Source organism: Pristiophorus japonicus, chromosome 14 (assembly GCF_044704955.1).
Source record: "Pristiophorus japonicus isolate sPriJap1 chromosome 14, sPriJap1.hap1, whole genome shotgun sequence".
In the NCBI taxonomy this organism is placed as follows: domain Eukaryota; kingdom Metazoa; phylum Chordata; class Chondrichthyes; family Pristiophoridae; genus Pristiophorus; species Pristiophorus japonicus.
In genome coordinates this window covers 83,809,765-83,837,687 of record NC_091990.1, presented here as the reverse complement: position 1 = coordinate 83,837,687, position 27,923 = coordinate 83,809,765, and the positions used below count along the sequence as shown (strand labels likewise).

The window sequence follows — 27,923 nt, the reverse complement described above, 5'->3', positions numbered from 1 at the left end:
ACCAACTTAGTGTCATCTGCAAATTTGGAGACATTACATTTAATTCCCTCGTCTAGATCATTAATGTACAATGTAAACAGCTGGGACCCCAGCACAGAACTTTGCGGTACCCCACTAGTCACTGCCTGCCATTCTGAAAAGTACCCATTTGCTCCTACTCTTTGCTTCCTGTCTGACAACCAGTTCTCAATCCATGTCAGCACACTACCCCCAATCCCATGTGCTTTAACTTTGCACATTAATCTCTTGTGTGGGACCTTGTCGAAAGCCTTCTGAAAGTCCAAATACACCACATCAACTGGCTCTCCCTTGTCCACTCTACTGGAAACATCCTCAAAAAATTCCAGAAGATTTGTCAAGCATGATTTCCCTTTCACAAATCCATGCTGACTTGGACCTATGATGTCACCTCTTTCCAAATGCGCTGCTATGACATCCTTAATAATTGATTCCATCATTTTACCCACTACCGATGTCAGGCTGACCGGTCTATAATTCCCTGTTTTCTCTCTCCCTTCTTTTTTAAAAAGTGGGGTTACATTGTCTACCCTCCACTCCATAGGAACTGATCCAGAGTCTATGGAATGTTGGAAAATGACTGTCAATGCATCCGCTATTTCCAAGGCCACCTCCTTAAGTACTCTGGGATGCAGTCCATCAGGCTCTGGGGATTTATCGGCCTTCAATCCCATCAATTTCCCGAACACAATTTCCCGACTAATAAGGATTTCCCTCAGTTCCTCCTTCTTACTGGACCCTCTGACCCCTTTTATGTCCAGAAGGTTGTTTGTGTCCTGCTAAGTGAATACTGAACCAAAGTACCTGTTCAATTCGTCTGCCATTTCTTTGTTCCCCGTTAAGACTTCCCCTGATTCTGACTGCAGGGGATCTACATTTGTCTTTACTAAACTTTTTCTGTTTACATAGCTATAGAAGCTTTTGCAGTCCGTCTTAATGTTCCCTGCAAGCTTCCTCTCGTACTCTATTTTCCCTGCCCTAATCAAACCCTTTGTCCTCCTCTGCTGAGTTCTAAATTTCTCCCAGTCCCCAGGTTCGCTGCTATTTCTGGCCAATTTCTATGCCACTTTCTTGGCTTTAATACTATCCTTGATTTCCCTTGTTTGCCATGGTTGAGCCACCTTCCCTTTTTTATTTTTACGCCAGACAGGGATGTACAATTGTTGTAGTTCATCCACGCGGTCTCTAAGGGCCCAAGTTTCGAGGCGCGCCTAGAACGGCGCAGTCCCAACCTGGACGCCCGTTTTTCGCGCCACAAAGTGCGCCTAAAAAAAACCTTCCATATTCTCCACCTCCCTGCAGGTCCTCTGGCCCTCGGCGCAGCGCAGCAGGAGCTGTAGGGGGCGGAGCCAGGTCCCTGCGCTGAAAACAGTGCCGGGACCTCTGCACATGCGCGCTACAGTGGGCACGCAAGTGCAGTAACTCCAGGCGCCCGAAACTGTGTGGGATGGGCCCGAAGCATGCAGCCCCTAGTCCTGGCCGAATGGCCTCACTGGGGCTGCGTGAATAAGGCTCCTCCCACAGCCAGCTCCTGTTTCCTCCCGACCCGACTCGACTCCCGCTTCCCGCCTCCGGGCCGGACCCGACACCCGCTCCCCCGCCCGCCCCCCCTGCCTCCGGACCGGACCCGACACCCGCTCCCCGCCCCCGGACTGGACCCGACACCCGCTCCCCGGACCGGACCCAACACCCGCTCCCCCCCCGCCTCCAGACTGGATCCGACCTGACCTCCCTCCCCCCGACCTGACCTCCCTCTCCCTCCCTCCCTCCCCCCGACCCGAACCGAACCGACCTCCCTCCCACCACCCCCCCCGACCCGACCCAACGCCACCTACCTGTAAATCTGGTGCTGGGGACGGGCCCTGCCCGAAGTCTCGGGCCCGGCCCGTTCAGCCTCCCTCCCCCTTCTCCTTCCCCCCCCACTCCCCCAATCTCCTTCCCCCCCGCAATCTCCTTTCCCCCCTCAATCTCCTTCCCCCCCGCAATCTCCTTTCCCCCCCAATCTCCTTTCCCCCCCCCAATCTCCTTCTCCCCCCCCAATCTCCTTCTCCCCCCATCTCCTTTCCCCCCCTTATCCCCTTCTCCCCCTCCCCCCTTCTCCCCCATCCCTCCCCCTTCTCCCCCTCCCCTTATCCCCCATCCCTCCCCCTTCTCCCCCATCCCCCCTTCTCCTCCCTCCCCCTTCTCCCCCATCCCTCCCCCCTCTCTCCCTCTACCCCCCTCCCCCCCCTCCCCTCGCTGTCAGAAACACAGACACTGATAGACAGAGAATGAGAGACACACAGACAGACAGAGAGATAGAGACACTGACAGAGACACACTGAGGGGGGCATCCCAGCACGCTGTTGGAGGGCTCCTGGTGCTGCAGTCGGTAAGTAGAAAATATTTTATTTATTGATTTTAAAAAAAATATTTCTTATTAATTTTTTTTGATTGATTTATTGGTTGATTTATTGATGTATTTATCATTTATTATTGATGATGGCTCTTTATTTGTAAAACTGAAGTGTTTAATGTTTGTAAACGTCCCTTTAAACACCCCCCCCACCATTCCCTACGCCTGATTTGTAACCTACGCCTGATTTTCTAAAGTGTCGACAAGGTTTTTTCGAGCATACAAAAATCTTCACTTACTCCACTCTAAGTTAGTTTGGAGTAAGTTTTCACTCACGAAACTTTGAAATTAGGCGTAAGTGGCCAGACACGCCCCCTTTTGAAAAAAAAATTCTGTTCCAAAGTGAAACTGTTCTAACTGACGAGAACTGGAGCAAACTAAATGTGGAGAATTCCGATTTCTAAGATACTACGTTCTGCACCAGTTGCTCCTAAAAATCAGGAGCAAATCATGTGGAAACTTGGGGCCTAAATGTCTGCCATTGCCCATCCACTGTCAACCCCTTAAGTATTATTCGCCAATCTATCCTAGCCAATTCACGCCTCATACTTTCAAAGTTACCTTCTTTAAGTTCTGGACCATGGTCTCTGAATTAACTGTTTCATTCTTCATCCTAATGTAGAATTCCACCATATTATGGTCACTCTTCCCCAAGGGGCCTTGCACAACGAGATTGCTAATTAATCCTCTCTCATTACACAACACCCAGTCTAAGATGGCCTCCCCCCTAGTTGGTTCCTCGACATATTGGTCTCGAAAACCATCCCTAATGCACTCCAGGAAATCCTCCTCCACCGTATTGCTTCTAGTTTGGTCAGCCCAATCTATGTGCATTAAAGTCACCCATGATAACTGCTGCACCTTTATTGCATGCACCCCTAATTTCCTGTTTGATGCCCTCCCCAACATCACTACTACTGTTTGGAGGTCTGTACACAACTCCCACTAATGTTTTTTGCCCTTTGGTGTTCTGCAGCTCTACCCATATAGATTCCACATCATCCACATGTCCTTCCTAACTATTGCATTAATCTCCTCTTTAACCAGCAATGCTACACCACCTCCTTTTCCTTTTATTCTATCCTTCCTGATTGTTGAATACCCTTGGATGTTGAGTTCCCAACCCTGATCATCCTGGAGCTACGTCTCTGTAATCCCAATCACATCATATCCTGACTGGATACTTCCTATTCCCTCCGCCCTGCCCCCAGCCCCCCCTCCCTCTGCAGCCACGTAAGCTGAACCAGTATTTTTTCTATTTCAGATGTGTATTTCCACTTTTTAATGGTCTTATTTCAGATCCTAGCTTTTGTAGTTTTTTACTGTTCCTTTTATTAATTGTGTGGTTTCAATAACCCTCGAATTTTCTTCCCGACTGCAAAATGACCCACTTTTGATATTCTCCTGTCAATCACTGGAGCATATTTTTCTGCAGCGCTGATTTCAACTTCTAATCCCAGTCTCCTATTTTTCATTAGTTCTCGGAATGTGCCCATCCCAAGTTGCCCTGAGAAGGTGGTGGTGGGACTTCTTGAACTGTTGCAGTCCATGTGGTGAAGGTGCTCCCACAATATGTTCAGCCATTTGACACAACTGAGTGTCTCACTCGGCTAATTCAGAGGGCAGTTCAGATTCAACCACATTGCTGTGGGACAAGAGTCACATATAGGCCAGACCGGGTGAAGACGGCAGGTTTCCTTCCCTAAAGTACATTAGTGAACCATTAGTGAGATTTTCCCGACAATCCAATAGCTTCACGGTCATTTGACTAATACCAGATTTTTATTCCAGATTTGTTTTCCATATCGCCAGTATAATGTCAAAAACAAAAAAACTGCAGATGCTGGAAATCTGAAACAAAAACAGGAAATGCTGAAAATACTTAGCAGGCAAGACTGTATCTGTAGAGTGAACAGATGAGTTAATGGGCTAGAATTTGCTGTCAAGGCTAATGGTGCTCCCAGTTATTTATGGGTAAATGTTAATGCAGATTCAGGCGAGGAACAGATGCATGGTTAAATGTGAATATTCTAAAGTTCATGTCCAAGTTGCATTGCTCTGATGTTAGCTTCACCCTTAGCCTCCGTTTTTTTTAGGAACTTGCTGTATTTTGCCCATTAATCTCACTGCATAAAGTGGAGTCTTGTCATTACAAGCAAATACCCTTTTAACAATGTGATAAGTATTAATGACTGTCAGCTAACCTCTGACATTGAAACTGAACTAATACAAGTTGGAGTCTTATTCATTTAGGTTTTGAATTTTGAAGGATATTTTAAAAATGTCAAATATTAAATTCTACTTTTTTCTTACTTTTCCTTTCTGTCTATTTTTTCTCACTCTCTTAATCCAATCTTTCTTTCCTTCTCTTTACTTCTCATTCTGTACCTGATTTTTTTTTTAAATCATTCTTCGGATGTGGGTGTCATTGATAAAGCCAGCATTTGTTGCCCATTTATTGCCCAATTGTAATGTTGGCCTTTATTGCAAGGGGGATAGAGTATAAAAGCAGAGATGTCCTGCAACAACTGTACAGGGTATTGGTGAGGCCACACCTGGAGTACTGTGTACAGTTTTGGTCTCTGTATTTAAGGAAGGATATACTCGCATTGGAGGCTGTTCAGAGTAGGTTCACTAGGTTGATTCTGGAGATGAGGGGGTTAACTTATGAGGAAAGGTTGAGTAGGTTGGGCATATACACATTGGAGTTCAGAAGAATGAGAGGTGATCTTATTGAAACATATAAGATAATGAGGGGGCTCGACAAGGTGGATGCAGAGAGGATGTTTCCACTCATAGGGGAAACTAAAGCTGGGGGACATAGAATAAGGGGCTACCCATTTAAAACAGAGATAAGGAGAAATTTCTCTCAGAGGGTTCTATGGAATCTCTCAATCTATGGAATTCTCTGCCCCAGAGAGCTGTGGAGGCTGGGTCATTGAATATATTTAAGACGGAGCTAGACAGATTTTTGAGCGATAAAGGAGTAAAGGGTTATGGGGAGCGGGCAGGGAAGTGGTGCTGAGTCTATGATCAGATCAGCCATGATCATATTGAATGGCGGAGCAGGCTCGAGGGGCCAAATGGCCTACTCCTGCTCATATTTCTTATGTTCTTATGTTCTTATCCCTAATTGCCCTTGAGAAGGTGGTGTGCCGCCTTCTTAAACTGCTGCAGTCCGTGTGGTGAAGGTACTCCCACAGTGCTGTTTGGGAGGGAGATCCAGGATTTTGACCCAGCAACAATGAAGGTATGTCGATATAGGATGGTGTGTAATTTGCAGGGAAACTTGCAGGTGATGGTGTTCCCATGCGCCTGCAGCTCTCGTTCTTCTAGGTGATAGAGGTCGTGGGTTTGGGAGGTGCTGTCGAAGAAGCCTTGGTGAGTTGCTGCAGTGAATCTTATAAATGGTACACGCTGCGGTCATGGTGCGCCGGTGATGGAGGGAGTGAATGTTTAAGGTGGTGGATGGGTTGCCAATCAAGCGGGCTGCTTTTTCCGAGATGGTGTTAAGCTGCTTGAGTGTTGTTAGAGCTGTACTAATCCAGGCAAGTGGAGAGTATTCCATCAGACTCTTGACTTGTGCTTTGTAGATGGTGGAAAGGCTTTGGGGAGTCAGGAGGTGAGACACTCGCTGCAGAATACCCAGCCTCTGATCTGCTCTTGTTGCCACAGTATTTATGTTACTTGCTACATATCAGCCCAAACCTGAATGTTGTCCAGGTCTTGCTGCATGTGGGCATGGACTGCTTCATTATCTGAGGAGTTGCAAATGGAACTGAACACTGTGCAATCATCAGCGAACATCCTCACTTCTGGCCTTATGATGGAGGGAAGGTCATTGATAAAGCAGCTACAGATGTCTGAGCTTAGGACACTGTTCTGAGGAACTCCTGCAGGCCTGGGGCTGAAATAATTGACCTCCAACAACCACAACCATCTTCGTTTGTGCTAGGTATGACTCCAGCCAGTGATTCCCATTATACTTCAGTTTTATTAGAGCTCCTTGATGTCACACTCGCTCAAATGCTGCCTTGATGTTAAGGACAGTGACTCTCACCTCACCTCTGGCATTAAGCTCTTTTGCCAATGTTTCGACCAGGTCTGTAATGAGGTCTGGAGACAAGTGATCCTGGCAGAACCCAAACTGAGCATCGGAGAGCAGTAAGCTCCATTTTAGAGCACTGTTGATAACATCTTCCATCACTTTGCTGATGATTGAGAGTAGACTGATGAGGCAGTAATTGGCCAGATTGGATTTGTCCTACTTTTTGTACACAGGACATACCTGGGCAGTTTCCACATTGTCAGGTCGATGCCAGTGTTGTAGCTGTACTTTTTGTACACCAAGACTGGTTCGATGAAAACAACGTTGAGATCTGCAAGACGCTGGATGAAAAGAAAAAAGCATACCTCGAATGGCAAATTGACCCTTCCTCAATTTCCAAGAGGGACCGCTACAGACACATGCAGAGCAAAGCACAAAGAGACCTTCACCAGATGCAAGATAAATGGTGGCAGACGAAAGCAGAGGAAGTGGAACATTATGCTGAAACTCACAATACCAAGATGTTCTTCAGCGCCATCAAGTCAGTCTATGGACCATCAAAACCCAGCACTACTCCACTCCTTTCAGCAGATGGCAGCACTTTGATCAAAGACTGGACTGGCAAAAATGAGAGGTGAAGAGAACACTTCAGTAATCTTCTTAATCGACCTTCAACAGTGAACGAAGAAGCACTTGACTCCATACCCCAGCAACCTATCAAAGAAGATCTCGATCTTCCTCCCTGCATGGACGAAGTAAAGAAAGCCATCAACCAGATGAGTACTGCAAAGGCTCCAGGAAAGGATGGAATCCCTGCCGAAATCTACAAGGCAGTAGGCCCAGCAACTCTCGAGGCCTTTCATGACATAATAACTAGCATCTGGGAAGCATAATCAACTAGCATCGAGGTGATGATCATGCGAGCCCAGTTCCGGTGGGCTGGACTGTCATCTGCATAGATGAGTCAAGGATCCCTCGTCAGCTTCTTCACGGCGAACTCTGTGAAGGTTGAAGACACCAGGGGCGCCCCCGCAAGCGCTACAAAGATTGAATCAAGGCTAACCTCCACTACTGTGGCATCCGACCAAAGGACCTCGAGAATACAGCAGCTAATAAAATCCAGTGGCGAACCCTCACGTGGACTGCCTGCCAGACCTTCAAAGAAAGCCGATGTCAATGCTTGCGGGACACTAGGGATAGACGACATCAGGTGGCAGTACTGTCAGCATCAGGCACATCGAACTTCCCTTGTCCAACGTGCAAGAGACTATGTGCATACAGAATTGGCCTATACAGCCACTTGAAGACACATGCCATTGATGATTAGCACATCAACGTCTTTGTTGGATACGACAGACTACCAAGAAGCTGTACTGGAACAGCTTGGCTAGAGGCGTGGCTAGTTCTGGAGCACAAGTCTTCAGCACAACAGCCGGGGTGTTGTCAGGGCCCATAGCCTTTGCTGTATCGAGTGTGCTCAGTCATTTCTTGATGTCACGTGAAGTGAATTAAATTGGCTGAAGACTGGCTTCTGTGATGGTAGGAAGCTCAGGAGGAGCCCGATATAGATCATCCACTCGGCACTTCTGGCTGAAGAGGGTTGAAAACCCTGAAGAGGATATTCAGGAGCCTTCTCCTCCTGTCAGTTGTTTAATTATCCACCACCATTCACAACTGAATGTGGCAGGACTGCAGAGCTTTGATCTGATTCGTCGATTGTAGGATTGCCTAACTCTGTCTATGGCATGCTGCTTCTGCTGCTTAGCATGCATGTTGGCCTGTATTGCAGCTTCACCAGGTTGGCACCTTGTTTTTAGGTATGCCTGGTGCAGTTCCTGGCATGCTCTTCTGCACTCCTCATTGAACTAGGGCTGGTCCCCTGGCTTAACAGTAATGGTAGAGTGAGGAATATGCCGAACCATGAGGTTACAGATTGTGGTGGAATACAATTCTGCTGCTACTGATGGCCCACAGCACCTCATGGCTGTCCAGTTTTGAGCTGCTAGATCTGTTCTGAATCTATCCCATTTAGCACGGTGGTAGTGCCACACAACACGATGGAGGGTGTGCTCAGTGTGAAGATGTGACATTGAATTCACCCACTCTAATTCACCCTTTTTCTCAGTGTTTCTGCGGTTTATTTCCCAATATTTAAATCTCATTGATTAAGGAGCTATCCTGTCGGTTGCCCATTCAGGTTCCAGATGCCCTGTTTACCTCGCTGCATCGTTATCAGCTTGCACTTTCAGCAACTTAGAAGGCAAAGCTTGTTTTGAGGTGAAGGGTGCAGGGGCAAGTCCAACTAACGACAGAGACTGTTAGATGCCCAGCTACAGCAAACTCTGGCCAATGTCATCAAAACCCAGTCCACACACAAAACGCTAACTCATGTGAAATCTCTACACATACTGCCTGACCTGCCGAGTGTTCCCAGCAATTCCTGTTACTATTTTACCTGTCAATACTAATGCTTCATTTACTGGAAGTACAATATTGGTTATTTATAAGCACAGAATGACCAATAAGCCTATCATTTAATCCTGAGTTTCAGATGTAACCTGTAAACCACTCAAAATGTGTTCTCATGCCTTCTATGGAAGGGAACTGCCCAGTCCTAAATAACGTACATTAGATTTTGTAGAGCTTTACTCACTGTGGAAGGTAAAGGCTTTCTGTGAAAAATGTTTGTTTCCCGTTTTGTGTTATCGTGTGCTTTTCATTTCCAGGCAGAATCCTACATTTAGTCTTCTGTCTCAGAGGCTTCTTTTGTGTCTCTGTGAAGGAAAGAAGAAAAGGGAACTGAGTGTGTGTCTATCATCAAGTGAAAAGAACTCAGAATGTTCCAGAATTACTGGAAAAGATCTCTTCTGTACTTAGAAGTGCATCTTTTCACCAGAATTTAATTTCAAGCATGAGTGTCTCCATCTGGGCAGCAACTTACATTTCTATAATGCTCCTCAAAGTGCTTTACAAGGCCGAGAGATAAGCACCGAGCAGATACTGAGTAAACATCCTCTTAAAATGAGAAAAGTTAACAATAAGAACTGAGGAAGGGAATCTCCCCATCTCGTTTGCTTTTAAATGGGTCCATTAAGATTTCTGTCCGGGTTCTCCCTCTCGCCTGGTGTAACTTTGCTGGAAGATCAAGGGTGTAATGTATTTGCATCATGGGTTCTTTGCTTAAGAATTCATAGCAACACATTGCTATTAAGAACTAGTTGGTTTATTAGAAAATGTTTAACAATCACACTACACATTACCAGTTCATCCACCAGGCTGACAACCACCTGCCTCATCGTGGGTCCCCTGAACCTAACTGGTTGGGGTTTTATTGAGTCTTGCGAACATCATGTGACTTGCTAAGCCACTCCCAACTCAATAGCTCGACAAACATGTGAGCATACTCACAGGTGCATACATTACAAGGGGTAACCCTAGAGAAACAATTATGCCATTCTTCTTGGGTTTCCACTAGTACCTGGCTGAGGTTATGGTGGGAGAGCCTACCCCAACGTTTTTAAAGTGCCCAGTCCCTAATCTTCACTTGTACCCTGGAAGGGACAGTGAGTGGAAACTGGGTGCTCCCCTTAGGAAGACAAAGAAATTGGACAACTTTAAATTCAATTTGCAAACTTTTCACATGAGTACTAAATCCCAAAAAGGAACAAGTAATCAAAAAGAAAGTCATGCTGGAATGACTTAATTTGGATATTAAGATTAATTTGCACTGCAATGTCTGTTTTCAGGCAGTTCTTATGTCCAATATTCTCCTTGGCAAACCAGGATTCAAGTTCTTGAGGTCTGGTTGTATTGGCATGTGTGTTCATACTGAACTCTGAGGCTTCTAAATCTGCCATCTACCAGCACAACCAAGACACATTCAAACTCATCAGCATCTCAGTGGATCCCATTTGTTTTTACTCAGCCACAAATAAAAACCCATTATCACGTATGAGAGATGGACCTCGAGCTGCTAAAAGTTCTACACCCACTGGTAGGGTTTCTGTCTGCCCCTTATGGAGTGTACATTATCTGACAGGATGACAAATTGCAAGTTGAGTGAATTTAGGTGCAGTTTGGCAGGGCCAAAGCTTAGGGACTTCCAAGTGTGCACAGGGGGACTGCTGAAGGCTAACCAGCTAAAACTGTGTATCATACTGTGTAATCCCATCAAGGGTTATGGGGAGTGGGCAGGGAAGTGGAGTTGAGGCCAAGATCAGATCAGCCATGATCTTATTGAATGGCGGAGCAGGTTCGAGGGGCCAAATGGCCTACACCTGCTCCTATTTCTTATGGTCTTATGTTCTTATGTTACCAGAGCAAATAACAGGAAAGCTTCCCAGTGCTTGTCCAGCTAGGACCATCCTACCCATTAGGACCCTGGGTGCAAGGTTATAATGGAGGTGAGAGGAAAGACTACCGCCCCAGTAACAGGCCTGCCCTCCAGATCCCAATGGGGCTGAAATGGCGGTCGGAGGCGTCCCGCAGGCAATTGCCTCTGACCTGAAACATTTCTACGAAATTACCTGGTGTTCCGGGAGGAGTATGGGATTCCAGTGGGGAGGTCTTCTCTTCCCACACAGAAGGCAGTGTCATGTGTGACTGCTCAGCCAATCAGGTAAAGTATTCCACAGCTTTCTCATTAATAGCAATGGGAACTCTGCATCTACGAATTCTCATTGCTATTAATGAGAAAAAAATAAACACACTAAACACATGTAACAAAAAATAAAAAACACACCTCACTTAATTAAAATTAATTGAAATTAAAGTTAATAAATATCTTAAGGAAAAAATGTTTTTCTGAGTTTTTAAAAAGTTTTTTAAAATTTATAGTTAAAAATAAATGTAATGTGGTGGGCAGGGTTTTTAAAAATAATGTGTTTTTAAATGTAATTTAATTATATTTTTGTATGTTTTTAAACTCTTTTGCCTGTAGAAGTAGGCTATGTGCCTGCTTTTATCAGACGTAAGAGTTTTGAGGACATTTGCTGGGCAATATATGGGTAAATACCACAATCTTGCCCTTGCAAATGTCCTCGCTTCCGATATATGGATGATTTGTCAAGCTCCAGCTTGACAGATTGGAAAAGCCGGTTTTCAGCGCATGCACATTGTGCGCTGAAAATCGGCTTTTGCGATGCCTTCCCGGGTCCGTGGACACTCCGTATGGACCCGGGGAGGCTGGGATTTCAGCGCCATTATTGTACCAGGCTGACTGGATAATCATCAACAGCAAACTAGGCAACTTTGACTCAGCCTTTGCTCAGGATCGAATTACTGAGTCCTTTGTGAAGGGTTTGTTTCGTTCTGAATTTCCATTGCCAAACACATCATCTTACAACCACCTCAGTAATAAAAAGACTTATCTACCCACTCTCACAATCAATGCCCACACTCCCCCACCCCACCATGAGGATAATCATCAGTTGGTCATTAGATAGCTGACATGTATGGGTTTGAGCCCTGACTAGGTGGACAGGGAATTCAAGGAGCTCTCCTCACAAGCAGCAGGGCAGCAGCACAAATCCGCATACAATGAACCCTGGAACAATACCCATGTTCACAGCTGCTGTACATTGCTAACTCATTCTGTAATGTAGTGAAAAGAATAATGAGTACTGTTTAGGTTATACTCATAATAAATGGTGCGACTGAGTACTGTGTGCACTGAGCAAGTGTGATCTTAGCCCCTTTATTAAGGTTCCAGAGTGCATATACTGTTTATATACTGTGCTCCCAAGGGATGCTGGGATCCCTTGGGACTCCAACAGGTGGGCCCTCTGGTGGTCAGGTGTGATGCAGGTTACAAGGGGTTAAATACATAACAGTTTACACAAACCACATTAAAACATGTCATGTGGCAAACCTCTGAATCAGAGTCACTCCCAATCCGCATCATTCTGATGGCATTCGTCACTCCAGCACCACTTTCAATCCATATCACTCTCTAATTCACATCATTCCTAATCCTAAACCTACCTGAGATTTTGGAATTAATTCAGTGTGAGTCACTATCGGGAACGGTAGCACAGTGGTTATGTTCCTGGGCTAGTAATTAGTGGGTGATCGTGACGGAAGTTCGGTGAATGTTTGGTGCGGAGGTGCGGCGAGAGATTGCGACGCGAGATCGTGGCGAGTGTTTTTTGTGGCGAAGGAGTGGTGAGGGATCGTGGCGGAGGTGCGGCGAACGTTTTTGGCGGAGGAGCAGCGAGAGATAGTGGCGGAGGTGTGGTGAATGAGGGTACGGGGCCCAGAAGAGCCGAGGGCCCAGGGGCAGCACGGGCCAGCCCACACTGCGATATGTGTGCGCACTAGGTCCGTGCAGCTGTCGTCCTTGTTAACCCTTGCCACTGGATAAAGGCCTAGCTCTGTCGAGCCCGTGTGGTGGCTGGTGTGCAACGGTCACCACATGTTAAAAACATCCACTCACAGGTGTCTTCCACCTCTCAATTGGAGTTCAGGACTGGAATATCAGGTCCTTCATTGAAACATCTGTGAACTCATGTGGAAGCAAGTCATCCTCGTTTGAGGGACCGCCTATGATGATGAGTAATCCAGAGATCTGGACTAACGATCTGGAAACATGAGTTCAAATCCCACCGCAGCAGCTGGGGAATTTAAATTCAATTCAATAAAATGCTAGTGTCAGTAATGGTGACCATGAAACTACTGGATTGTCGTAAAAACCCATCTGGTTCACTAATGGCCTTTAGGGAAGGAAATCTGTCATCCTTACCCGGTCTGGCCTATATGTGACTCCAGACACACAGCAATCTTGTTGACTTGACTCTTAACTGCCCTCTGAGTTGTGCCAAACCACTAGAAAGAAGTATCACCAGACGGACTGCAGCAGTTTAAGAAGCTGGCTCAACACCACCTTCTCAAGGGCTCGAGGGATGGGCAACTCCCACATCCCACGAACAAATAAAATATAAACTAAACAAGTCAACTGTAAGATGGTGAGGGGTTAGCTATTTAAGACTGAGATGAGGAGAAATTTCTTCTCCCAGAGGGTTGTGAATCTTTGGAATTCTGTACCCGAAAGGGCTGTGAGTGCTGACTTGTTGAGTGTATTCAAAGCTGAGATAGGTAGATGGTTGGACTCCAGGGCTATGGGAATAGGGCAGGAAGATGTTGAGGTTATTAAATGGCAGAGCAGACTCGAGAAGCCGTATGGCCTACTCCTGCTCTTAATTCTTATGTTCTTCTGTAAACATGACTACTGCTTCAATAAGATCATGGCTAATCTGATCCTGGCCTCAACTTCACTTCCCTACCCGCTCCCCATAACCCTTGACTACCTTATCGTTCAAAAATCTGTCGAGTTCCACCTTAAATACATTCAATGACCCAGCCTCCACTGCTCTCAGTGGAAGAGAATTCCAAAGATTCACAAGCCTCCGAGAGAAGAAATTCCTCCTCATTTCCGTTTTAACTGGATGACCCCTTATTCTGAGACTATGCACCCTAGTTCTAGATTTCCCCACGAGCGGAAACATCCTCTCTGCATCTACTCTGTTAAGCCTCCTCAGAATCTTACACGTTGCAATAAGATCACCTCTCAATCTTCTAAACTCCAATGAGTATAAGCCCAACCTGCTCAACCTTTCTTCATATGGCAACCCTTTCATCTCAGGAATCAACCTAGTGAATCTTCATTGAACTGCCTCCAATGCAAGTAAATCCCTCCTTAAATAAGGAGACCAAAACTGTACACAGTACTCCAGGTGTGGCCTTACCAACGCCCTGTACAGTTGTAGCAGGACTTCCCTGCTTTTATATTCCATCCCCCTTGCAATAAAAGCCAACATTCCATTTGGCTTCCTAATTACTTGCTGTACCTGGATGCTAACTTTTTGTGTTTTATGTACAAAGACCCCCAGATCCCTCTGTACTGCAGCATTTTGTAATCTCTCCCCATTTAAATAATAATTTGCTTTTTTATTTTTCCTACCAAAGTGGATAACCTCACACTTTCCCACATTATACTCCATCTGCCAAATTGTCGCCACTCACTTAGCCTGTCTATACCCCTTTGTAGATTCTTTGCATTGTCCTCATGAATTGCTTTCCCACCTATCTTTGTATCATCAGCAACTTTGGCTACATTGCTCTCGGTCCCTTCATCCATGTCTTTAATATAGATTGTCAATAGTTGATGCCCCAGCACTGATCCCTGTGGCACCACACTAGTTACAATTATCCAACTGGAAAATGACCCATTTATCCCGTGCCGATCCATTTCTGTGCTGTCAGATACAAATGCAAGACTCCATAATGAATATAATAAAATGATTGCATGTAGTTTGTAACTCACATATTTCCTGCAATATTCCCTTGTAATATTTCCCTGCTAAATCATAGTCAATTACTTATAATCATGGCAACATTTATAAGACATTTCTAATACTGTCCCATCATGTACATCTCAATCCTGTCCTGAACTGGTCCCAATGCCCCAGGAATCTGAACCATTCCCTCCCACACTATGGGGTCAAATTTCAGCCGCCCGCTAGAACGGCGCACATCGGAGAGGCCCAATTTCACCTCAGCGCTGGGCAGCAGGAGCTGCTGGTGCGGAGCTACAGCCCTGCGCCAAAAACAGTGTAGTAGCTGCCGGCGTCCTGTCTCCGGGGCGACAACCCTATCTCAGGCCGAAGGGACGGCGCCCCTCTCCCCGGCCGAGTGGCCTGCGCATCTTACCTCGGCGACGGAGCCCGCCTGCCCGGCCTCTCGCTGGCGGCGGGCCCCACCCGAAGAACTCCTGGCAGCCAGCATCGTCATTGTCGTCAGCAGGGCCCGCCCGCCCTGCATCTCACTGGGGCAGGTCTCGCCCAAAGAGACGTAGGCAGCCTGGCATCGGCTGCGTGCGAGCCCCACCCGAAGTCCCCGGCAAGGGCCCGGCTTCCTCAACGTTGACGGGGCCTGCCCGCCCTGCATCTCGCTGGGGCAGGCCCCGCCCGAAGAGTCAGCGGCGTTGGTAGCCCGACATCGGCTGCGTGCGGGGCTTCATCTCTTCCCCCTCCCCCCCCATCTTCCTCTCTTCCCCCTCGCCCCCCCATCTTCATCTCTTCCCCCTCCCCCCCATCTTCCTCTCTTCCCCCTCCCCCCCCATCTTCCTCTCTTCCCCCTCGCCCCCCCATCTTCATCTCTTCCCCCTCCCCTCCATCTTCCTCTCTTCCCCCTCGCCCCCCCATCTTCATCTCTTCCCCCTCCCCTCCATCTTCCTCTCTTCCCCCTCGCCCCCCCATCTTCATCTCTTCCCCCTCCCCTCCATCTTCCTCTCTTCCCCCTTGCCCCTCCATCTTCATCTCTTCCCCCTCCCCTCCATCTTCCTCTCTTCCCCCTTGCCCCTCCATCTTCATCTCTTCCCCCTCCCCCCCATCTTCCTCTCTTTCCCCCCCCCCCCTCTTCTCCCTGGTGCTGCAGTAGGTGAGTAGAAATAATTTTTTATTTATTGAGTGAGTTTTAATTTTTTTTAAATGTTTTATTTTTTAATTTATTTGGATTGATTTATTGGTTTATTTATTGATTTATTTATCATTTATTATTGATGATGGCTCTTTATTTGTAAAAGTGAAGTGTTTAATGTTTGTAAACCACCCCTCCCCCCCCCCCCATCTCTCGTTCCCTACACCTGATTTTCTAAGTGTAGGCAAGGTTTTTCTGAGCGTACAAAAATCTACACTTACTCCATTCTAAGTTAGTTTGGAGTAAATTTTTGTTGCCTAAACTGGCAAAAGAGGCATAAGTGGCCGGACACACCCCCTTTTGAAAAAAAAATCTGTTCTAAAATGAAACTGTTCTAACGCACTAGAACTGGAGAAAACTGAAGGCCAAGAATTGCAATTTCTAAGATACTCCATTCTAAACTAGTTGCTCCAAAAAAGTAGGAGCAATTCAGACCGAAACTTGACCCCTATACCCCTAGCCACACATTTAAATTCCTAATCTGGCTGTTTGGGTTAATGCATGGGAGTGGTTGTGATCTTGACATTACTGCCATTGAAGTTCTGCTTTTTAGTCTACCTCCTGGAATCACTTTGCAGGATCGGATCCTATTCTCCGACCTCATTTGCTCCGACATGAACCATGACTTCCAGCTGATCCACTTTCCTTTCCAATAGTTTCTGCATCTTTATCCTGGTGCTCACCATTCAAGATTCACGTATGTGGTGACAGAGGTAACTGTCTACTCCTCTCACTATCACATCTCCACTTAACTCTCCACACTTGGGTAACCACAATACCAAAGAATTTCAATTATTTCCCTGCCATTGTTAGGTCCACCCCCACCCACTAGGGACAAATTCTTCCTAGGCTGAGAAGAGGGGAGGCAGATGACTTCTCCGAGGCCAGTGGCAATATTGCTCGGTCACTTCACCCTTTAGAGAAGTATGGTAGCATAGTGGTTATGTTACTGGACTAGTAATCTAGAGTTCTGGACTAATAATCCAGAGACTCAAGTTCAAATCCCACCACGGCGGTTGGGGGTATTTAAATCCAATTAAATAAATTTGGAATTAAAAAGCTAATCGGGATGGAAATCTGCCTTCCTTACCCGGTCTGGCCTATAGATGACTCTAGACCCACAGCAATGTGGTTGACTCTTAGCTGTCCTCTGAAATGGCTGAGCAAGCCACTCAGTTGTACCAAAACTGCTACGACAAAGTCAGCACTGTGGGAGCACCTTCACCACAAGTCCTGCAGCGGTTGAAGAAGATGGTTCACCATCACCTTCTCAAGATCACAACCACTCCCATGCATTAACCCAGACAGGAACAGCCAGATTAGGAATTTAAATGTGTGGCTAGAGGTATAGTGTGGGAGAGAATGGTTCAGATTCCTGGGGCATTGGGACCATTTCTGGGCAGGATTGAGATGTAAATGGTGAGCAATAAATGCTGACCTTGCAAGCGATGCCCACATCCCATGAACAAATCAATAAAATAACACTTAGGGGAATGCGAAGGTGATGTGGGTTCACTCACCTCACTGATGTATCGCTCTCTTGTTGTGAAGTGCTCTTTCAGGCACTCTGGCTGAGTTCAGGAACTCATATATTGGGGATAATAAGCCCCCTTCTGCTACGCCAGAGTGATGGGCCCTTGTATGTGTATTTAGTTATTGTCTGTCTAGCTCCACTTTGAACTGTCACACACCTTGACATTTGAGTCAATTAATACATCTCATTGCAGACCAAAATAAATCCTTCCCTAGATTAAATTTATTTTCATGTTCAAATTTATAACATGTCATTGCCCAAAACTTTACTGCCAACCAAACCTAGGCCTCAGTGAAGGTCATGTACTGAATTCACACTGTTCAAGATTATTTATTTTAGGACTTTTATCAAAGAGAGACCTTCATTCCTCAGCTGTCTATGAATGTTTGAACTGAGATCACCAATGTTGAAACACACTGCAATGCCTAATCATTATCAGAGAGGCCAGCTGCTCGCCCCCTCAGGTTGGGTTTGAATCCGAGACTAGAAGATAAGAGGATGACATTCTTGCATACTGTATTAGCTGAGGCTCGACCACAAAAAGGATTTGTTTTTTTGTTCTCTGTAATGTAGATTTGCATCAGAGACAAGGGATTGGACTTTTACAAAATCTGCCCCCCTCCCCCCACCTCCCAGCCTATCAGACAGAGGAGATGTTGGTTCCCTCTCTCTGACATGGACTTGAATCCATGTATGACAGGAGAAAGGCTAGTGTTGTAACTTGTTCAATTACCCAGTCCTCCATCAGGGAGACTTGATATATCCTCTTCTTTAGGGGGTAGATTTAAACCTGTGTTCCAGAGATGATATGTACCACTCAGTCCATTGGCTTGTGAAGAACATTTCCCTTCTATTTCCACATTGGATTTGCTTCCAGATCGCAGAGGTGACAGGCGTGCATCTGCACATAATGGACCCAAGTTTGAACTGGTCATTAGAACGGCGCACCTCCGAGCCTTGCGCCTATTATTTAGAATTAAAAGTTGCTATTCTGAAGTGTCTGCAGGCCTCCATTCCAGTCGGTGCAGCGCAGCTTGAGCACTTCCAGACACAACTTCATTTCATTTGGAAACTCTTCTGAATCCTGTACCAAATGGGATGTTGGAGCTTCAAAGTGTCCTGTCTTTGTTAGCTCTAGCCTTGACTATTCCAATGTTCTCCTGGACAGCCTCCAGCCTTGCATCCACCGTAACCTTGAGCTCATCCAAAACTCTGCTGCCCATATGCTAACGCGCACCAAGTCCCATTTACCCATCACTCCTGTGCTTGCTGACCTATATTGATTCCTGGTCCAGCGCACCGCGACTTTACAATTCTCAATGTTATTTTCAAATGACGTGATGGCCTCGCCCCTCCCGATCTCTATAATCTTTTCCAGCCCTACAACCATCCGAGATCTCTGTGCTCATCCAATTCTGGTTTCTTGTGCATCCCCGATAGTGACCGTGCCTTCAGCTGTCTGGAACCAAAGCTTAGATTCAAAGCTTTGGAATTCCCTCCATCTACCTCTCCGCATCTCTACCTCTCTCTCCTCCTTTAAAATGCTCTTTAAAACCTACCTCTTTAACCTGTCCTACTATCTCCTTATGTGGCTCGGCATCAAATTTTGTTTTATAACATTCCTGTGAAGCATCTTGGCATCTTGGCCTAAGAATACAAAAGGAAAAGTGGCTCAAACGTGGCTATCCAGGGAAATTAGGGATAGTGTTAAATCCAAGGAAGAGGCATATAAATTGGCCAGAAAAAGCAGCAAACCTGAGGACTGGGAGAAATTTAGAATTCAGCAGAGGAGGACAAAGGGTTTAATTAGGAGTGGGAAAATAGAGTGTGAGAGTAAGCTTGCAGGGAACATAAAAACTGATTGCAAAGACATCTATAGATATGTGAAGAGAAAAAGATTAGTGAAGTCTAATGTAGGTCCCTTGCAGTCAGAATCAGGGGAATTCATAATGGGGAACAAGGAAATGGCTGACCAATTAAACAAATACCTTGGTTCTGTCTTCACTAAGGAAGACACGAATAACCTCCCGAAAATACTAGAGGACCAAGGGTCTAGCGAGAAAGGGGAACTGTGGGAAATCTTTATTAGTCAGGAAATGGTGTTAGGGAAATTGAAGGGACTGAAGGCCGATAAATCCCCTGGGCCTGATCGTCTGCATCCCAAAGTACTTAAGGAAGTGGTCCTATAAATAGTGGATGCATTGGTGGTCATTTTCCAACATTCCATGGACTCTGGTTCAGTTCCTATGGATTGGAGGGTAGCTAATGTAACCCCACTTTTTAAAAAAGGAGGGAGAGAGAAAACAGGGAATTATAGACTGGTTAGCCTAATATCGGTGGTGGGGAAAATGCTGGAATCAATTATTAAAGATGTACTAGCAGCGCATTTGGAAAACAGTAACAGGATCGGTCCAAGTCAGCATGGATTTATGAAAGGGAAATCATGCTTGACAAATCTTCTAGAGTTTTTTGAGGATGTAACTAGTAGAGTGGATAAGGGAGAACCAGTGGATGTGGTATATTTGGACTTTCAAAAGGCTTTTGACAAGGTCCCACACAAGAGATTAGTGTGGAAAATTAAGGCACATGGTATTGTGGGTAATGTATTGACGTGGATAGAGAACTGGTTGGCAGACAGGAAGCAAAGTGTGGGAATAAACGGGTCCTTTTCAGAATGGTAGGCAATGACTAGTGGAGTGCCGCAGGGTTCGGTGCTGGGACCCCAGCTATTTACAATATACATTAATGATTTAGATGAAGGAATTTAATGTAATATCTCCAAGTTTGCAGATGACACTAAACTGGGTGGCAGTGTGAGCTGTGAGGAGGATGCTAGGAGGCTGCAGGGGGACTTGGACAGGTTAGGTGAATGGGTAAATGCATGGCAGATACAGTATAATGTGGATAGGTGTGAGGTTATCCACTTTGGTGGCAAAAAGAGGAAGGCAGATTATTATCTGAATGGTGACAGATTAATAAAATTGGAGGTGCAACAAGACCTGGGTGTCATGGTATATCGGTCATTGAAGGTAGGCATGAAGGTACATCAGGCAGTAAAGAAAGCAAATGGCATGCTGACCTTCATAATGAGGGGATTTGAGTATAGGAGCAGGGAGGTCTTACTGCAGTTGTACAGGGCCTTGGTGAGGCCACACCTTGAATATTGTGTACAGTTTTGGTCTTCTCATCTGAGGAAAGATATTTTTGCTATTGATGGAGTGCAGCGGAGGTTCACCAGACCGATTCCATGGATGGCAGGATTGACATATGAAGAAAGACTGGATCGATTAGGTTTCTATTGACTGGAATTTAGAAGAATGAGAGGGGATCTCATGGAAACAGACTGTTCTGATGGGATTGGACAGGTTAGATGCAGGAAGAATGTTCCCGATGCTGGGGAAGTCCAGAACCAGGGGTCACAGTCTAAGGATAAGGGATAAGCCATTTAGGATCGAGATGAGGAGAAACTTCTTCACTCAGAGAATTGTGAATCTGTGGAATTCTCTACCACAGAAAGTTGTTCAGGCCAGTTTGTTCGATATATTCAAAAGGGAGTTAGATGTGGCCCTTACGGCTAAAGGGATCAAGGGGTATGGAGAGAAAGCAGGAATGAGGTATTGAAGTTGCATGATCAGCCATGATCATATTGAATGGTGGTGCAGGTTCGAAGGGCCGAATGGCCTACTCCTGCACCTACTTTCTATGTTTCTATGTTTCTATGGTTTACTACATTAAAGGCGTTTTTAAATGCAAGTTATTGTTGCCATTGTCACAGGCACGATCAACGGTGGCGATAATAATCCATTAAACAAGTTGAGCCAGAAAGGTGCTGTCCTCAGAATAGGTTTACAACATGAGTATCTGCCCACAATGACATTTACAAATCTGACAAAGAAGTCAACACGCGCCTGCCTGCACCCAACAGTGTAATGGTTGGGTAAGCAATGAGACTGATATATTAGCATAAGTGTGTGAAACATGTACTTTACAGTCAAATGAATACATAAATAATGCAGCTGTGTATTTTTAATCAATATACAAGGTTATAATTGCAGTTCGGCATTAAGGTAATTACTGAAGTTATAATTCAGTCATTAATCAGCTTACAGTTCAACGCAAACCACAGCACAAAACATGGTACTCCCTTAGGATTCTTCCTTGCTTCCCCCTAAATTCCGACAACTAAACAAAAAGATATTGATACTGTGCCTTGAAGGAATTTTATAATTTAAAGAAAATTCTAACCAGTCACATGGAAGTAGACAAAGAGATGCTCACAGCATTTTTTTTTGGTCATATCATTTCTGCTCAGTTTTGAAATGCTTATTTTCTTTCTGATTTACATTCACCCCATCGGGTGGCTGGCCCTTAACATCAGGACTACAAAGACCAGCAGCTCATCAGCTGTTAACCCCTCTAGCTAGATTCAATTCCACTGTTTCTCTTCGGGTCAAAAATGGGTTTAATCAGCAAGAAAAACACTTTGTGATCTGACAGTGGCCCTGTCTGACCAGGGGTGTCTGTTCAGGAAACGCCTGCACAGACACCTCCAATCTCTCCTTCAAACAGGGATTGGGGAAAAGGAAATTGCAGACTGGAGAGAGAGGACGGGAAGGACAGCACGATCAAAAATTAGTTTTTTTGGGGTTAATTTTTTTTTGACTGTATTGTATTATTATTATGTATACATTAGAGTGATTGACCAGCTAAGAAGAGTGCATTTATATCCTATCCACATTATTTTGTTGCAATTTTTGTACTTATGAAGGTGAGGGAAATCAGTCCTGGATGATTGAAAATATTTCCGCTTTTTGCTCTCTACTATATCACGACGCACATCAAGTGTGGGGTCAAACACCCTCTGTACTTCCTCACCAAATACACAGGATATACGGCACAGAAACAGGCCGTTCGGCCCAACCAGTCCACGCCAGCATTTATGCTCCACTCGAGCCTCCTCCTATCTTTCCTCATCTAAATCTATCAGCATAACCCTCTATTCCCTTCTCCCTCATATGCCTGTCTAGCCTCCCCTTAAATATCTATAATATTTGCTTCAACCACTCCCTGTGGCAGCGAGTTCCACATTCTCACCACTGTCTGGGTAAAGAAGTTCCTTCTAAATTCCCTATTTGATTTCTTGGTGACTATCTTATATTGATAGCATAAAAACAGAAAATGCTGCAAACCTCAGCGGGTCAGGCAGAATCTGTGGAGAGAAACAAAGTTAACTTTTCAGGGCGATGACCCTTCATCAGAACTGGCAAAAGTTTGAAATGTAACAGATGTTTAAGGAAGTGCAAGGGGCAGTGAAAGGAGGAGGGGAGGAAAGATCAAAAGGGAAGGTCTGTGATAGGGTGGAAGGCAGGAGAGATTTGAGAGACAAAAGGAATGATGGGCCGAATTGAGATGGTAATGGCACAAGTTAGGAAACAAAAGATGAGTCAGGATAGTGTGTGAATGGCAGAATAATTACCAGCTGCCCTGGGAAACAGAGACACATGGCAACTGGTAATTATTTCAGATTCCAGCATCTGCAATATTTTGCTTTTATATTGATGGATCTCATTTTTCTCTTCCCCACAAGTGGAAACATTCTCTCTGTAGCTACTGTACCAAAATCTTTCATGATTTTAAAGAATTCTATTTTGTCACCTCTCAGCCTTCTCTTTTCAAGAGAAAAGTGACCCAGCCTGTTCATCCTTTCCTGATAAGTATACCCTCGCATTTCTGGTATCGTCCTTGTAAATCTTTTTTGCATCCTCTCCAGTGCCTCTATATCCTTTTTATAATATGGCGACCAAAACTGTACGCAGTACTCCAAGTGTGGTCTAACCAAAGTTCGATACAGGTTTAGCATAACCTCTCCACTTTTCAATTCATGAAATAAACCCTAGTCCTTGGTTTGCTTTTTTTAATGGTTTTTGTTAACCTGTGTCACTACTTTCAGTAATTTGTGTATTTGTACTCTGAGATCCCTTTGCTCTTCTACCCCACTTAGATTTGTATTTTCCAAGTAATATGTGACCTCCCTATTTGTCTTACCAAAGTGTATTACCTCACACGTATCTATGTTGAATACTCACAGATCGGTTTCTGCACAGGCTAAATGCAGAGCACAGCTCCCTCTGCCCTGCCCCATCAAGCACTCTGGGGGCAGGTATAGCAGGTATTAGACATAGAGTAAAGCTCCTTCATACCCTGTCCAACAATATGCTTAAATGCTAACCTCCGAAGAACAAGTCGTGTTGTGCCAATTCGCATTTTCAAAAAATGATTTAGCAACAAATGTTAATTTTTACTGGCCACTAGTTTCAACACAGACAGTGGCCAGTTGGAGCACTTCAACTCCAGGGATGGACTGCAATAGACCTGATTATCAGGCATTGCGTATAACGGGCGGCCAATCCGATACCGCCCGCTTTGCGCCACCGCCTGAGACGAATTTCTAGCCGTTGTGTTTAACATCACAAATGTTCTCAATCCATGTTTAGACTTGCCTTTGCATGTGTATTTCGGCCCCTCTGGGGCACAACGGACATGTTTTTGCAGCACGACAGCTGTAGAAAAAATGCAGGGAACAGTGCCAACCCTTATACATGGCCTTCTTCGACCTTACAAAGGCCTTTGACACTATCAACCATGAGGGTCTATGGAGTGTCCTCCTCCGTTTCGGATGCCCCCAAAAGTACATCACCATCCTCCGCCTGCTCCACAACGACATGCTGGCCGTGATCCTTACCATCACAGACCCAATCCATGTCCGGACCGGGGTCAAGCAGGGCTGCTTCATTGCCCCAACCCTCTTCTCAATCTTCCTCGCTGCCATGCTCCACCTCACAGTCAACAAGCTCCCTGCTGGAGTGGAACTAAAGTATAGAACCAGTGGGAAGCTGTTCAACCTTCGGCGTCTCCAGGCCAAGTCCAAGACCACTCCAACCTCTGTCGTCGAGCAACAATACGCGGATGACACCTGCGTCTGTGCACACACAGAGGCTGAACTCCAGGAGCATCGGCGAGAGGCGACAGTCCGGGGTGCGTGGAGGCCTACAAAAGGCCGCGAGTGCAGGAGTCGGGCAGCGTCGGGGAGAGGCGACAGTCCGGGGTGCGTGGAGGCCTACAAAAGGCCACGAGTGCAGGAGTCGGGCAGCGTCGGTGAGAGGCGACAGTCCGGGGTGCGTGGAGGCCTACAAAAGGCCACGAGTGCAGGAGTCGTGCAGCGTCGGCGAGAGGCGAGCCGGTGCAGCAACAGGAGGAAGGCAAAAAAGAAGTAGAAAGAAATAGAAAGGTGATGTTACAGCCAAGGGGGTAAGTGATTGGCTGGTGATTGGTAAGTAGTTTTTCTTTTTTCTCTTCGATAACAGTGAGTAAACTTTAACATTGTTATTGCCAATTTAAGTGTATCTAAGGGCTAAGTCATGGCAGGAGAGCTCGGTCACGTGATATGCTCCTCCTGTACCATGTGGGAATTCAGGGACACTTCCGGTGTCCTTGATGACTACGCGTGCGGGAAGTGTATCCGCCTCCAGCTCCTGACGGTCCGCGTTGCGGAATTGGAGCTGAGAGTGGATTCACTCTGGAGCATCCACGATGCTGAGAATGATGTGAGTAGCACGTGTAGTGAGTTGGTCTTACCGCAGGTGAAGGGTCCACAGACAGATAGGTACTGGAAGACCAGCAGGAAGAGCAGTGCAAGGAAGATAGTGCAGGGGTCCCCTGCGGTCATCCCCCTGCAAAACAGATACACCGCTTTGAGTACTGTTGAGGCGGATGACTCATCAGGGGAGGGCAGCAGCAGCCAAGTTCATGGCACTGTGGCTGGCTCTGCTGCACAGGAGGGCAGGAAAAAGAGTGGGAGAGCGATAGTCATAGGGGATTCAATTGTAAGGGGAATAGATAGGCGTTTCTGCGGCCACAACCGAGACTCCAGGATGGTATGTTGCCTCCCTGGTGCAAGGGTCAAGGATGTCTCGGAGCGGGTGCAGGACATTCTGAAAAGGGAGGGTGAACAGCCAGGTGTCATAGAAACATAGAAACATAGAAAATAGGTGCAGGAGTAGGCCAGTCAGCCCTTCTAGCCTGCACCGCCATTCAATGAGTTCATGGCTGAACATGAAACCTCAGTACCCCCCTCCCGCTTTCTTGCCATACCCCTTGATCCCCCGAGTAGTAAGGACTTCATCGAACTCCCTTTTGAATATATTTAGTCAATTGGCCCCAACCACTTTCTGTGGCAGAGAATTCCACAGGTTCACCACTCTCTGGATGAAGAAGTCGCTCCTCATCTCGGTCCTAAATGGCTTACCCCTTATCCTTAGACTGTGACCCCTGGTTCTGGACTTCCCCAACATTGGGAACATTCTTCCTGCATCTAACCTGTCTAAACCCGTCAGAATTTTAAACGTTTCTATGAGGTCCCCTCTCATTCTTCTGAACTCCAGTGAATACAAGCCCAGTTGATCCAGTCTTTCTTGATAGGTCAGTCCCACCATCCCGGGAATCAGTCTGGTGAATCTTCGCTGCACTCCCTCAATAGCAAGAATGTCCTTCCTCAAGTTAGGAGACCAAAATTGTACACAATACTCCAGGTGTGGCCTCACGAAGGCCCTGTACAACTGTAGCAACACCTCCCTACCCCTGTACTCAAATCCCCTCGCTATGAAGGCCAACATGCCATTTGCTTTCTTAACCGCCTGCTGTACCTGCATGCCAACCTTCAATGACTGATGTACCATGACACCCAGGTCTCGTTGCACCTTCCCTTTTCCTAATCTGTCACCATTCAGATAATAGTCTGTCTCTCTGTTTTTACCACCAAAGTGGATAACCTCACATTTATCCACATTATACTTCATCTGCCATGCATTTGCCCACTCACCTAACCTATCCAAGTCACTCTGCAGCCTCATAGCATCCTCCTCGCAGCTCACACTGCCACCCAACTTAGTGTCATCCACAAATTTGGAGATACTACATTTAATCCCCTCGTCTAAATCATTAATGTACAATGTAAACAGCTGGGGTCCCAGCACAGAACCTTGCGGTACCCCACTAGTCACTGCCTGCCATTCTGAAAAGTACCCGTTTACTCCTACTCTTTGCTTCCTGTCTGACAACCAGTTCTCAATCCACGTCAGCACACTACCCCCAATCCCATGTGCTTTAACTTTGCACATTAATCTCTTGTGTGGGACCTTGTCGAAAGCCTTCTGAAAGTCCAAATATACCACATCAACTGGTTCTCCTTTGTCCACTTTACTGGAAACATCCTCAAAAAATTCCAGAAGATTTGTCAAGCATGATTTCCCCTTCACAAATCCATGCTGACTTGGACCTAATCATGTCACCATTTTCCAAATGCGCTGCTATGACATCCTTAATAATTGATTCCATCATTTTACCCACTACCGATGTCAGGCTGACCGGTCTATAATTCCCTGTTTTCTCTCTCCCTCCTTTTTTAAAAAGTGGGGTTACATTGGCTACCCTCCACTCCATAGGAACTGATCCAGAGTCAATTGAATGTTGGGAATTGACTGTCAATGCATCCGCTATTTCCAAGGCCACCTCCTTAAGTACTCTGGGATGCAGTCCATCAGGCCCTGGGGATTTATCGGCCTTCAATCCCATCAATTTCCCCAACACAATTTCCCGACTAATAAAGATTTCCCTCAGTTCCTCCTCCCTACTAGACCCTCTGACCCCTTTTATATCCGGAAGGTTGTTTGTGTCCTCCTTAGTGAATACTGAACCAAAGTACTTGTTCAATTGGTCTGCCATTTCTTTGTTCCCCATTATGACTTCCCCTGATTCTGACTGCAGGGGACCTACGTTTGTCTTTACTAACCTTTTTCTCTTTACATACCTATAGAAAGTTTTGCAATCCGCCTTAATGTTCCCTGCAAGCTTCTTCTCGTACTCCATTTTCCCTGCCCTAATCAAACCCTTTGTCCTCCTCTGCTGAGTTCTAAATTTCTCCCAGTCCCCAGGTTCACTGCTATTTCTGGCCAATTTGTATGCCACTTCCTTGGCTTTAATACTATCCCTGATTTCCCTAGATAGCCACGGTTGAGCCACCTTCCCTTTTTTATTTTTACGCCAGACAGGAATGTACAATTGTTGTAATTCATCCATGCGGTCTCTAAATGTCTGCCATTGCCCATCCACAGTCAACCCCTTAAGTATCATTCGCCAATCTATCCTAGCCAATTCATGCCTCATACCTTCAAAGTTACCCTTCTTTAAGTTCTGGACCATGGTCTCTGAATTAACTGTATCATTCTCCATCCTAATGCAGAATTCCACCATATTATGGTCACTCTGCCCCAAGGGGCCTCGCACAATGAGATTGCTAATTAGTCTTCTCTCATTACACAACATCCAGTCTAAGATGGCCTCCCCCCTAGTTGGTTCCTCGACATAATGGTCTAGAAAACCATCCCTTATGCACTTCA

General features: G+C 45.9%; 1 protein-coding gene across 2 annotated transcripts in view; it reads right to left on the bottom strand.

Moving 5' to 3' along the window:
- Positions 1 to 27,923, bottom strand: part of LOC139279959 (tetraspanin-18-like) — a 358,844-nt gene that overhangs the window by 313,210 nt on the left and 17,711 nt on the right. Inside the window, exon 2 of one of the 2 annotated variants that reach the window (XM_070899320.1) lies at positions 9,115 to 9,235. The exons of the other annotated variant lie outside the window; for it this stretch is intronic. The gene's annotated coding sequence lies outside the window, so the exon portion shown is untranslated. The remainder of the gene's footprint in view (positions 1 to 9,114; positions 9,236 to 27,923) is intronic. 2 annotated transcript variants of the gene reach the window in all.